The following is a 13,477-nucleotide window of genomic DNA, read 5'->3' on the forward strand; positions in this document are numbered from 1 at the left end:
AAGGAAGCCACCGGCTTACTTCATGTGCCACTGGGAAAGGAGCCAGGATCAAGACCCCGTTCCCCATCGAGCATTGGGCGGGGGGGGGGGGGGGGGAAGGGCGTATCCTGGATGTTGAGATGCATTGGAAGCAGGATGGATGGATGGTCTTGTGGTTATGGGTTGGACTGGGACTCAGAAGCTCTAGGTTCAATTCCTGACTGAATTTCTCTGTGCCTTAGTTTCCCTGTCTATAAAATGGGTGTTGCAAAGATAAGTGCATAGGAGGTGCTTGGCTATGACAGGGCTGAGGCCTCTGCATTAGACCACTCACAGAAGACAGTGACTTGTTGGGAAACCACAGTGGTACATGGCTCACATGGAGGGAGAGCATTACAGAAGATGTAAGTACGAAATACTTGGTGATTCAAAGAAAGGGGCATGGGGCCTTTCATCTCTAGGTCATCGGTTCAAATCCAGCCCAGGCCAAAAGAGAGTGCAAGCTGTTACCATCTCACAGCTGTCCAGTAACCTGTTGTCTGATCTCTGTGCTGTTCCTAGCAGGCACCTGTCCCCATCACAAGAACCATCGCCCCAGCTGGCCCTTATCCCCAGTGGGCAAGCTTGAAAAAGTAGCCATGCACCCAACAAGACTTTCTGTAAGACAAAGTGGAGCAGTTGGCCTTTTGGATCAGGCCTGACACGCAGCTATTTGCACTCTGGTTACTAGGACTTTACCTATTCTGTGGATCAAGGATGTCACATTCCCGGGCTGCGAATCCAGCACTTACAACAACTCTCAATTCCCTTCAAAGTGAAACGTGTCCAGGCTCTTTCCTTATTACCTACAGAACGAATCAGCTGCTCCCACTGCCATCAAGCGCTTTCCATCAGTAATCTCAACACCACTTTATAAAGGGTGGCAAGTACCACTGTCCCTATTTTACAGAAGGGAAAGACAGGCACAAGGCAGGGATAAGTGTCTCGTGGTTCTGGGGGCCCAACTTAAACATTTTAAAAGCCTGATTTTCAGAGAGCGGGTGCTCAGCACTTTCTGAAAATCAGGCCTCTTATGGTGTTGAAAATTGGACCTCCCAGAATCACCTAGGGTAACAATTTCCCAAGTGATTTAAGGAGCCCAGGGCTCAGCAAGAGCTAGTAACCTTCAAGTCACTGAGACGCTTCTGAAAATTTTAGCCCTAGTGACTTTTGAAAATGCAGGGTCAGATTTTAAAGGTATTTAAGTGAAGATGAAATAGGCACCTAGATACCTGGCGGGGAAACTGGCTTTAGGCCCTTGGCTTGGGGATGACCCTGACAGGAGCACCCTCTTGTGGCAGACCATGGCATGACCGGTGCACCCTGGTAACCCAAGGACTCTGGGCCAGGCTCTCTTGCCCCATTAGTACGCATCACCCCCCACCCCGGCTGGTTTATTACAGAAATAGTGTAAATGGGTTCCCAAGTCTCATTTTACAATAGGGAAACTGAGGCACTTGCCTGGGGTCACACCAGAGGCAGAAACAGAAGTGAAATCTCCTGCCCCCAAGATCTACACTTTAACTATCTCTCCCCTCCTCACCAGAGGCGGCCTCTATTTCTTTTATAGCAACATTTAACAAAATCTCCACTGAGTTCTGGAACGCTATAGATAGGCTGCAACGTGCTACGGGGCCACACAAGGGTGGGACCAACGAGCCATTGCTGGAGCCGTCCCTCCCCCACCCGCGGTCTTTCTCCTTTGCTTTTTTCACCAGCTGGGAAAAACATCTCTGATATGCAGCTTAGCAGCCAACTGACCCTGGCAACCAGTGACCCGGGGAGAAGGTCGCTTATTGAATCCTGCTGCGATATCTGCTACCTCTGATGTCACTCAGGCCTCAGCTGGGAGGGGAGCCAAGTGAAATGGAGTGGGAAGGGAGGGGGAGAGAGAGGAGGTACTTTTTCCAGGCCCAGCTATCCTGGTACAGACAGATAGAAAGGGATATGTTAGTTTTACTCTTGTTTCTTTAGAGCCGTTTAATGGTTTCTGGGTTGAATTTCCAATGGGAACACAGGGCCTGCCCTACCAGGTCACACCAGTGGTCCATCTACTCCAGTAGCCCATCTCTGATCAGATCTTTCAGAGGAAGGCACAAGAAACCCTGCAGTAAGCAATTTTGGAATAAGTTGCTCCAGGGGAAGCTTCCTCCTCAGCCTGGTAGTTAAGGGTTGCCTGAAGTACACGGGTGTACAGCCCTTATAAAATATATTTCTATAGCAGCTAGATGGTCTTATAAGGCCAACGCTTTCAAACCTGGCTGCAGCCAAAGCTCAGCTTCCCGAGCCATATGCAGGCATCACGAGGAGTGCTGCTTTTCAAAAGGCACCAAGCGGGCCGAAATCCCAAAGGAGTCAAAGGAGAATTGCAAGCGATCAGCACCTTCGCAAACCATGCCATTTTTATGAGGTGACTCTCTCTGGATTACAGAGTCCCAGACCTAGTTGAGACTAGAAAAGATTTGCCGGTCCAGCTATATTGGCAAACCGTCCTAATGCAGATACCGTTTATACCAGTTTATAAACTCTCCTGGCAAAAAGCACTTTTTGCCAGAATAAGCTGCATCTACACGAAGGCTTCTGCTGGCAAAAAAATTTCATTTAAAAAAAAAAAAGTCACACACTGCATTGCTGTTATTATATCAGCAAAAGTTTAAAGAGTGTGCCTGACCTAACTTTAGCCATCCAGGTTCGAAACCATTAAATGTCTCACCTTTGAACCCTACCAAGTTTTAGCTTTGATGATGCAAATTCCCCACGGTAATGGTTGTGCTTTTGTAACCGAGTATTTGAAATGGATTGCCTTGGGATTTCATTGGGTGTCTTTCCTTATTCTTCTGTTTTGACTGGGTCTGGTAGGAGCATCCTACCAAAGACAAGAGTTCACCGCCCTCCCCTCTTGGGCATCTTCTCCCTAAATTGAACGGTTTCAGTGGTTTCCATCTCTTCAGACGGAAGCCCCTCCAATTCACTTGCATCCATTTCAGGCAGGGTCACCAAACCAGAACGCCGTGTTCCAGGTCCAGGAATCCCACTGGATTTATATCACGGCATCATCTCATTACTATTATTTTCCATCCCACTCGTTATATTCCCTATAGATTTGCCCCTTTTTTGGGGGGGGGGGGCACCAATTCTGCACAATACGACTTTTCAGTGAGCTGCTCACGACTCCCCATTCTTTCCATCCCCTCTCGAGAGGTTACCATTAATTTACAACGCGACGCCCTAGTCACCTTCTTCATTCCAATGTTCATTACCATGCATTGGTCACCAGTGAACTTCACGTGCTGCCCGGCAACCCATTCTGCCTAGCAGAACACGAGGGATGACCAAGGGAACTGAAGGAATTTGGCATTATGCAAATTTGGCCACCTCACTGTCCATCCCCTTTCCCAGACCATTCGTTAACGTATTTAACACTGCTCCTACTGGGAAACCGTAGGGTGCGCCCCCGGTAACCTCCAGATGTTCTGAAAACAGACCACTCTTGGGTTTCTGTCCCTTAGCCAGTTTCCAATCTATGTCAGTGCTTAACTCCCTCACCCCATGACCTATTTCCTTAATAGCCTCTTGTGAGAGACTTTGTCAAAGCATTAGTGAAAATCCATCTTAGTGACTCTCACTGCTTCTCCGTTATGCGCTGCTTTGTTGTGGTCTCCACGAATTCTAGCCTCGTGGAGCAGCACAGTTTCACTTTCCAGAAGCAGCACTGGTTTATCCCAGAGTCCTAATTAAGGGGTCTATACTTCTATTTTTACATCATCATTTCAACAGATCCTCTTGGTACTGCAGTAAGGTTTAGTGATCTGGGATTCTCAGGAGCACTCCTAGCGCCTCCTCAAAAAGACAGGTATAACATTTGCTCCTGCCTTGCACCAAAAGAGATCTGGGTTCACATCTTCACTTCTCTCCTTAGTTTGCTGGGGCTCACCCTCCTCCCCAGAGCTTTCCCTCCAGAAAGGCCTGGGAGTTGCACAGGAGGGTGTGGTGTAAATCCAGATTTTGGTACATTGGTAGAGCTGGCTGTAGCAACGCTGCCTGTGTTACACCCAATTCATACAGCAGCTATTCACCCCTCGCTCCGGGGCGGTGGGTTACATAGAAAGATGCCCTGTACCACGTTGCCCAACTCCGGCTGTGTGGGCTGACACGCTCTTCCTAAAGAAAGCAACAGCCACATCTTCCCTTCCCAAAAGCCAAAGCCAGCAGCCACATTGGGGGGCGGGGGGAAGAGGGAGAAGAGAAGATACCTGGCCAAGTGCACCCATCTACCAGCATACCCACCTCTTCCTGTGTTTCCCCAACAGCCTAACAAAGCTCCAGCCCCTGATCCGATCCAGGCACTCTCCCACCGACATGTCCTCAAGCAGGTGACCTCATAGAGGAGCCTGTCGTTTACCAAAGCTCCGAGAAAGGGCAGGTCAGCCGGGCTGGGCTGCATTTCTCTCTCCTGACTGCTTTGTTCCCTGGGCCCCAGCAAACAATCGCCAGTCACGCTTTCCTCCTTTTTCCAGGGACTCCTCCGTGAGCTGCTCCTTTATCTCCATGCACCACACAGGAAGAGCCATCTTGCTCAGCACAGGGGGCACCCACGGGGGCCTGCCTGGAAGGCCCTTTCCCAAGCTTTCATTCAGAGCCCCTTCAGCTAGTTTAACTGCCCCAACAGCCAACTCCGTTTGTAGAGACTCTCCCCCGATGACTGCAGTTTAGTTCGGTTCCAAACAAACGGCTCCTGTTTAAATCAGATCTGAGGGATAAGTGAGCCAAGCCTTGGGTTTGGCATATCTAGACTCTTTGGGGCTAGCAGGTTCAAACCCCAGTCAGGGTAAGTCAGACCAGGTTCCTTCAGCAGGTTGATGAATTCAATTTCACGCTGTACATTGGTGTGTTGGAGACTGCCTTAAAAACTGCTCTGCCATTCAAGATCCCCCCAGCACTTCTCATAAGAGTAAGGGTTTGCTCTCTTCCCAAATTTCTCTCACCTCCCCTTCCCCAGGTTGTTGAACCAGCTGCTGTCCTCCACCCCAGAAGTGGCTACATTTCAATGGAATGGCGATCTGTGATCTGTTAAAATGAAAGAACATGCACGGACACATACAAATATCTTTCGCTTCACTAGAGCACAAATCACTCAGATCCTGTCAGACTGCACCATTTGAGATTCGCTCACATCTCGACTTGAGTTCTATGGGACAATTAGAAAAATTCACTTGTTATTTTTATTCTTGGCATGGGTTGGGGGAAAATTAATTTTCCCAATAGTTGACCAGTTGCTATTACAGATGAATTTATGAGAACAGAAGCTTTTCAGACAGAACTCAATGAGCCAGACTTTTTGACAACAGCATTTCTAAAGCAGTCTTTCCACATCTTCCAAGTGCTTTATGAATATAATGAGCCGCTATGCACTAACTTTCTCCTTTCTTCAGTGCTCCATCAAGCGTTGGCATAGTCCTGAAAACTTCACATGGAGACAGCCCTCCTTCTAGTCTGCTTGGTACAGGGGCTGCCATCTCACTCCTAGTTAACCATTCATTGATTGTGGACTCACTCACTATAATTGTTTTAATTTTGGTTGTGCCTCTTGGCGGGGGGGTGGGGTGGAGGAGGAAGAGAATCTCCAACCCTTCCACGTCCAGTTTAAGAGTCTTCACAACAATTCCTGGGTAGGGGTTATTAAACACTGCCTCTGATGGCAAAGGGTGTGGAGTTGAAACATCAAATGTTTTTTTTTCTCTCTCTCTCCCCTAGTTGGAGAATTTCTCCCACCATTAAAATTAACGAGGTCAGTTTCCAGAGACGAGCATGCTACAGAGCCCCTCCTGCTACTGGCGTTTTGTTTTTTAAATTGAGCTACAGTTTTATAAGTGCAAAGTTATACTAAGCATCATTTATTTTACTGCTGAGCAATAAGAAACTTAAATGGAAGCACCAAGCTCTCCTCCAAACACATCATAAACTGCACAGGCACAAACACTGTCTGCAGTTTCATTTACGCTCCGGTCAGGCAGGTATTCCACGTGCCAAGAACTACTACCTGGAAAACGGCACTTGTGCTGGAGTGCCCAGATTAATCAAAGCTCAGTTCAAACAGAGAAAGGTACCCTCAACTCCTGGGCCTCTGCAGATCCCAGCTTTAAGTCGCCACTGGGCAGAGGGCACAGGCCGGAAAGGAAGGAGCAGCAGGATATGCCTCCTGTCCTGTTTCACCTCCCTCCAGCCTCAGCGACACTTGTTGCAAAGCAAATATTGAAAGGCAAGATGCAAAGTAAATGGGAGCACAGGCCTCTTTGTGCAACACCGGGCAATGCACCTTTGTCAATCAGCAAGAGCAACCTCGACTCCCTCAACAGAATCCTGGTACTGGGCCTTGTTCTGCTGCCATTTATCCCCACTGCCTCCTGGAGAGCAGAATCCACGGCAACCCAACACCACAGCCAGGATCTAGAAGTTGCATTTTTGGATTAGATCATCCCGGGGACAGGGCACAAATGAGGTCTTGTCCCCACTACAGATTGCCCCAATTACAGTCATTGGCAAGCAGGAACAAGATGCAAATACCAACCTTGCCTGTCTACACCAGGGATTTACCTGCATCACCTACAGCTGAAATCAGCAGAAGCCCTGGCAGGCCACAGCCATAAATGTTATCTGCAAAATCTCGACGGAAACCTAAAAACAACAGCATTGTGCTAGTATGGGAGAACCAGACAATGCCACCAGCTCATCTCTCTGATCTCTCTCAAGTACTTGCATGGCCCCCCACCCCATCACCACAGCATCTGACCACCTCCCAATCTTTACTGCATTTATCCTCACAGCATCCTGTGCCATCATCCCCATACAGAGGTGGCAGACAGGCACAGGGAGACTAAGGGAATGAGATGAAAAAAGTGGTTTACACACACACACACACACACACACACACACACACAAAATGGGGGAAATAATTGTTTTTTAAAATCCTCTCTCGTTTCAACAATCCAAGGTTCTAAGATCAGGCGGGGGTGGGGCGTTTCAAATTACTCCGGGCTCCACTTGACAGAACCCCGACCTACGCTCCATTTCCAAGAGCTGGAGAGGAAACGAACACAAAAGCTGCAGTTTCTCCCACTGCTTTTTCTTCCCGGTCTCCTTTCTTGCCCAGACGTCTCTGGTTTCCTGTGCAGCCAACCAAACAGCATAGAGCTAGAAGCCAAAAGGTAAAGTGCACGTGGAAGGCAAGGGCAGGGCTGTGCCAAATGAGAGCAGAAGCCTGACCAAATGTATTGGCGCCTACCAGGCCGTGTTCTTTATCTGAAGCATGCATGTAGCAGGAACTTTTGCTCTTATTCTAAAGAAAACAATAGGATCGTTCCCTGCCACCTTCCATGCACAGATCTCAAAACACTTTACAGATACTGGTGAATTTAGCCTCCCCACACCAGAGTGTGGTCAGGGTGCAGTATTACCTCCATTTAACAGATAGGGAACTCCGCCGTCGAGATACAGCGAGATGGAAAGATAGTCTTGTCGGTAAGGCCTGGGTCCAGGACTTGAGACAAGTAGGTTCAATTCCCAGTTGTGCCACAAAACGCATTGAGCCAGTCACTCAATTCCTCATCTGTAAAATGGGGAGAACAGCATTGCGTTTCTTTCTTCCTTGGTCTTGTCTATAGAGATTGCCAGCTCTTGAGTACAGGCCTCTTCCTATGTGTTTGTACAGAGCCTGGCGCAAGGGGACTGGGTGCGCCGTTCTCGGATCTAGGCCTGCCAGAATACAACGTAATAAAAACGACCAGTAGTAATAACATCAGCAACGGGCGGTATCGTATAACAAGACTATCACAGGGCTGGGAATAGAAGTCAAGAGCCCTTTTCCCCAGGAGACCAAGGCCCTCCCCGTCAGCCTCTACAGGAAGCAAAGGCTGCTGTGTGCTCTCCTTCGTTCAGCCTGCAGGGGATGGAGGGAGCGCCGCGTGAGAGTCTATTCAAAGCCACATGCTAACCAGCCCTAATAAGTTAATGCAGAAATCCTCCCAAAGAGTCTGGCTATAGGAGACACTGGTCTCCACTGAATCAAGATCTGTTATGTTGTAATATAATAGATGTAAATTAAAACAGAAAATCTATCATGCCTCTAATGTAGCCTGATAGCTGAGCGTGTGGATCCACACAAGGAGAGGCACATCGAGGAAGGGTGATATATGGCGAAGCTGGATAGAGGGTGAAAAGCGTGGCGAGACGAGCCGGAGAATGGCGGAGCCTGCTCTACGCTCCTCAGACCCAAGGGCAAGAGAGGAATAAATGTTGATTAGTGTTGATTTTGTCCGACGAACGCCTGTCGAGTGACAGTTGGGCTAAGCTGCTCTGAAAGAGAACCATTAATCTTGGTCTGGTTTAAGTAGAGTATATTAATTTGTGTCATTTTTACTAAGTCGCACTGAGAAAGGCCTCGGACTACTTTGCATCTGACTGCTTTGGTGGTTTAGCCTACTTTATTTTCTTCTTTTTGCCTTCCCTCTTTTAAATAGATACCGCAGCGGAGGAAACGTATTCAAATGACACAGCAGGGGACCAGGGGGCCGAGCGCTCCTCACTTGGATTAAGAAAATAAACTCCCAGGGTGTTGGCATGGCAACAGCATTTCAGATGAACTGCTATATATTCAGTGATTAATAAATTAACATTTTTTTATACAGCGCTTCCTCCTTTTCTCTCCCTCCCTCCCGTCGCAGGAAGGAGAACGCGCGCAGGGGGAGTGAGGTGAAGGCACGCATTGGCGTTCTCTCTGCTCTCTCCAGCCTGCTGAGGCCAGATTTCAGGGGCCGGTCACTTCTCACTAGCCAGGCTGTGACGGGAGCCTCTGGAGATGCTACGGGCAGCTTGACGGAGGTGGGTAACTGGCACAGGGCGGCACTCCGGGTGGTGCTGAGGTTTCAACCACCTACAAGATCAAGTGCTGACCCGAAAACTGAGACATAAGCCCTGCCCCACTCAAGGGAAGTGTTCTCAGTACACTAAGGCATTGCACGTGTAAAGATGGTTTAAAAAATCCTTTCGGCAGAAGTGTTCTATTTAAGGGGACAATTCACTATGCAACAAAACTATGAGCCAATTTTAATTCTCTTTTTGTACCTCTTCAAAATTAAAACCAAAGGATTTTAGCCCAAGATGTTATAGCACTACAGAGTGGAGAACTTAGCAATTTGGGCTTTTTAAATGGAGAGGCCCCAAGTGCAGCCATGATACTTCTGACAGGATTTGCGTGAGCTAATGTCAGGAAACAGCACTGGGGGAACAGACAATAGGATAGGTAGAAAAAGCGGGATCCTCAAAAGGTACTTAAGCATCCAACTGCCTTTGAGTAACTGGGCTGAACCGCGTACAGTTCTCCAACGCAGCTCTGCCCAGCTTCTTCTGCAGCACTCAATCGTATTCAATACCTGGCCTCCGCTGAATAGAGATTGATCCCCTAGTCTGATGGATCTCTCCTCCTCACCAACAAATTACTGGGGCTATGATTTCAGTTTTTACTCTGCTACAGTTTTGGTCAGGACAATTTTTTAGGAAAAGGAGCTAAGTGATCGTGGAAACAAGAGGGGAAAAAATAATGGAAGTTCCGGGCAAGAGATTAGACAGTCCCAGCAAACGAGTGCTACTAAAGACAAAGAGTTAATTTTCCATTTCCAGTGCAGGTAACAAGAACTCGGCAGGATCTGTGAGGCCAGGGAGACGTTTTGAAAGAAACTGGGCAATCAACTTCCTCTGGAGCGCCTAGGAACATGAAATCCAATCCTCCCCGAGGAGCTGCTGGTGAGTGACTGACCCACATTTCAAGCACTTTCCTTTCCACTGATTTACTTCTCCCTGCCTGGAACCAGTGAAGTGGCCATTACTACAACTCAGAAGGCCCATGTCTTACTCCTTTGTGCCAGTCACCCCCTTATGTGAAAGAAGAGGGGAGAAATTCAATAATGAAATCATCATCATCATCATCAACTCAGACTGAGCCTTGTGGGCAGTTCAGGATCCTGTCATAGGAACATGGGCCTCATGGAGAGAGCAGGGGAAATGATACGAGTGCTGAGGCCAAAGAGAACAACTCTGTGCAGATCCAAGAGAGTGCGCTGGAGACAGCTGTTTGCAGGCATTTTGTGGCTTGGTATCTTTCAACCACACTAGTGTAAAGGCTATTGCTGACTGGACTCTTCACATGAGTCCAAGTGGCACTGCCGTAATAAGCCACTTTCAAAGAGAGAATGCCAACCCTCCCCCAGCCTTGTGTTCCCAGCTGTGCTTTAAAGCGTATACACGGATCACATTTATACATTGGGGCTGGTGCTTTCAGCTCAGCGCCCAAACTAAATTCTCCTCCCACTGAATTCAACAATAAACAAGGGTCAACTTCAATGGGAGCAGAGTTAGCCAAGTGCTTCTGAAAATCCAAACCTCAATGTATTTATCATTGATGCTGTTTGCTTCCTTTGTGCCCTTCACCACAATGCTGGGTCCCACTGTCCATCTGTAGTCAGTTCCACTGTTCGTTTCTCATGGGGGTGGGTGGGTGGGTGGATTTAGGAGCGCAACACTGCAGAGGAAAGTTTTAATACTTAAAGTTTTCACTGAAATATCAGTTTTTATCAACTCCATTAAAGTTCTGAAGTATCTGTGGTAGACATTACATACACACACCCCTCAATTTTCAAAAGCACCTGAGTGGCTTAGGATTCTAAGTCCTATTTTCAAAAAGTCACTTTTGAAAATGGGACTTAGGAAATTCTGAAATTTTTTTACCCAAGGTGTTTTTTAAAAAGAAAAACAAACCAGCGCTCCCTAGCATTACAGTTAAGGGCTGAATGACACAGACTGAACAGTCTAAGGCATTCAGTAAATGGATGAGATGAATGATAATTAGTTCTCAGCGCTTTTCCTCAATAGAACTCAATGTGCTTTACAAAGAGAGACCTAAATATACCTATTTTACAGGTGGGGAAACTGAGCACAGAATGGCGACGTGACTTGTCCAAGGTCACCCAGCAGGCCAGTGGCAGAGCAGGGATTAGCACCTAGCTCTCCTAAGTCCCAGGCCAGGCCTCTGTCCACCAACTTTAGGGAATGCTTTTCCTATCCTCACTCTGCTTAGCGCCTTAGGAGAAAGTCCAGGATCTACAATGCTCCTTCATCTGCCACTTCTGCCCCTACTTGATTGATGAGAACAAGGCAGGAAGGACTGGATGTGATCACCCCATACCCTCCTTTACCTGAACTATTGGTCTGTATCTTGTCCTATGTCTCTTGGCCTTATCTGTCTTAGAGCCTGATCTTGAGAAGTGCTAGGCACCTTCAACTTAGGCGCTTGGTTTGTAAGCTATTTGTAGCAGCAAACATCTGGATGATGGGATGGATTGCACCCTCAGCAAGTTCACAGATGACGCTAAGATGGAGGGGGGGGAGGAGAAGAGATAGATATGCAGGAGGGTAGGGATTAGTTACCCAGACAAATTTGAGGATTGGGTCAAAAGAAATCTAATGAGGTTCAACAAGGACAAATGCAGAGTCCTGCACTTAGGATGGAAGAATCCCAGGCACCGCTACTGGCTGGGGACCGACTGGCTAAGCAGCAGTTCTACAGAAAAGGACCTGGGGATTACAGTGGATGAGAAGCTGGATATGAGTCAACAGTGTATCCTTGTTGCCAAGAAAGCTAACTGCATATTGGGCTGCATTAGTAGGAGCATTGCCAGCAGATCGAGGGAAGTGATTATTCCCCTCTATTCGGCACTGGTGAGGCCACATCTAGAGTATTGTGTCCAGTTTTGGGCCCCTCACTACAGAAAGCATGTGGACAAATTGGAGAGTCCAGTGGAGGGCAACAAAAATTATTAGTGGGCTGGGGCACATGACTTACGAGGAGAGGCTGAGGGAACTGGGCTTATTTAGTCTGCAGAAGACAAAGGGGGGTGGGGTTGATAGCAGCCTTCAACTACCTGAAGGGGGGTTCCCAAGATGATGGAGCTCAGCTGTTCTCAGTGGTGACAGATGACGGAACAAGAAGCAATTGGTCTCAAGTTGCAGTGGGGGAGGTCTAGAGTGGATATTAGGAAAAACTATTTCACTAGGAGGGCAGTGAAGCACTGGAATGGGTTACCTAGGGGCAGGTGTGGAATCTTCATCCTTAGAGGTTTTGAAGGCCCAGCTTGACCAGGCCCTGGCTGGGATGATTTAGTTGGGGTTGGTCCTGCTTTGAGCAGTGGGTTGGACTAGATGACCTCCTGAGGTCTCTTCCAACCCTAATCTTCTATGATTCCTTACTTTATGTTTGTTGGGCACTATCTATGTCTGCAACTGACCACTGTAACATAGTACGGGACATTTGTGCTCAATACATTATTTTTAATAAGTTTTAAGAATTGAAAGTTACTGAGTGGGCTCAGGCAATTCCCTTGAAGGTGGTTATCCAATTGTCTACGAGATCACACTGCCTCATCTGCTGTAAATCAATTTTCAAGTTAGGGGAGAGACATCAATTTACATGAGCTCAAGATCTAGCCCCTTAACTTTAATTGAGGCTTCTTCCCATCCTCTCCACCATCTTTTCCCAGTCCCTAATGCACAGCCCACCAAGAGGGTGACCGGATCATGATCTGTGCCAAATCCCAAGATGGACTCTACTCACATCACACGCCACTGAACCCTACAACACAGCCTTGGAGAAACGAGCCGTATTTCTCTCAGCCACGTATAACATTGCAAAGTGTTCTGCATTAATGTTCTCTTATTCCCTACTTTAAAAACTTCCATCCACGTTATAGTGTTTCTTGATAACTTTGTCTGATACACCCTGTCTGGTGAACACCAACATAGAGCCATTAACCATATTGCATATAGAAAAACTGGGCTTGCCTAACCCCTACGAGCAGCTAACAGTCTTCTGATCAGAGACTGAAGATGGAAATGGGCCGGCTCTACTTATCTGGGATATTCAACACCTGATTGACCAAAAAAAAAAAAATCCAAAATCTGTATGGGGATTTGTACAGAGAGTCTGCATAGGGCCCTTTCTTTTGATGGCCATCTGAGGATGTACTTACGAAATATACCTACACTGGCACACACTATGACCATGTGGCAGGCTGGTATAAAAGGGAGGGTGGGGAAGGAAGAGAATGTTAGGAGCTTTCCCTCTCTCTCCCCCCTAACTTGCAAGCAGCATGTCAAGATCCTGATCTAGTTGTTAGGAGCAAAGAACTTCAACCAGAGCCTCACAGGATCATGCTCCTCTAGCAGAATAGTGTGGCTAACTCCTCCTTTGCTAGGTAGCATCTCTGCTGCTGCGTGGTGCACACTAGCAGAGGTGTGTGAAGGGACACTCCTCATTTCTCCAAAGAGGAGCAGCAAAAACATGAAACATAGCCCAATACCTTTCCTGGCTTCCATGGAATCCTGGCCACATTCCAAGAGGCACCAGCCAGAG

The 13,477-nt window shown here is 47.7% G+C and overlaps 1 protein-coding gene and 1 long non-coding RNA gene across 4 annotated transcripts in view; one reads left to right on the forward strand and one right to left on the reverse strand.

Moving 5' to 3' along the window:
• The window catches only part of PBX1 (PBX homeobox 1), a 241,291-nt gene that overhangs the window by 174,874 nt on the left and 52,940 nt on the right, over nt 1-13,477 (reverse strand). The gene's annotated exons all lie outside the window — the stretch shown is intronic.
• LOC141992180 (uncharacterized) overlaps nt 8,807-13,477 on the forward strand; it is a 44,956-nt gene continuing 40,285 nt past the window's right edge. Inside the window, exons 1-2 of the long non-coding RNA XR_012640543.1 lie at nt 8,807-8,895; nt 9,694-9,816. This is a non-coding gene — a long non-coding RNA (uncharacterized LOC141992180). The remainder of the gene's footprint in view (nt 8,896-9,693; nt 9,817-13,477) is intronic.

This window comes from Natator depressus, chromosome 8, assembly GCF_965152275.1.
Source record: "Natator depressus isolate rNatDep1 chromosome 8, rNatDep2.hap1, whole genome shotgun sequence".
NCBI lineage: Eukaryota > Metazoa > Chordata > Testudines > Cheloniidae > Natator > Natator depressus.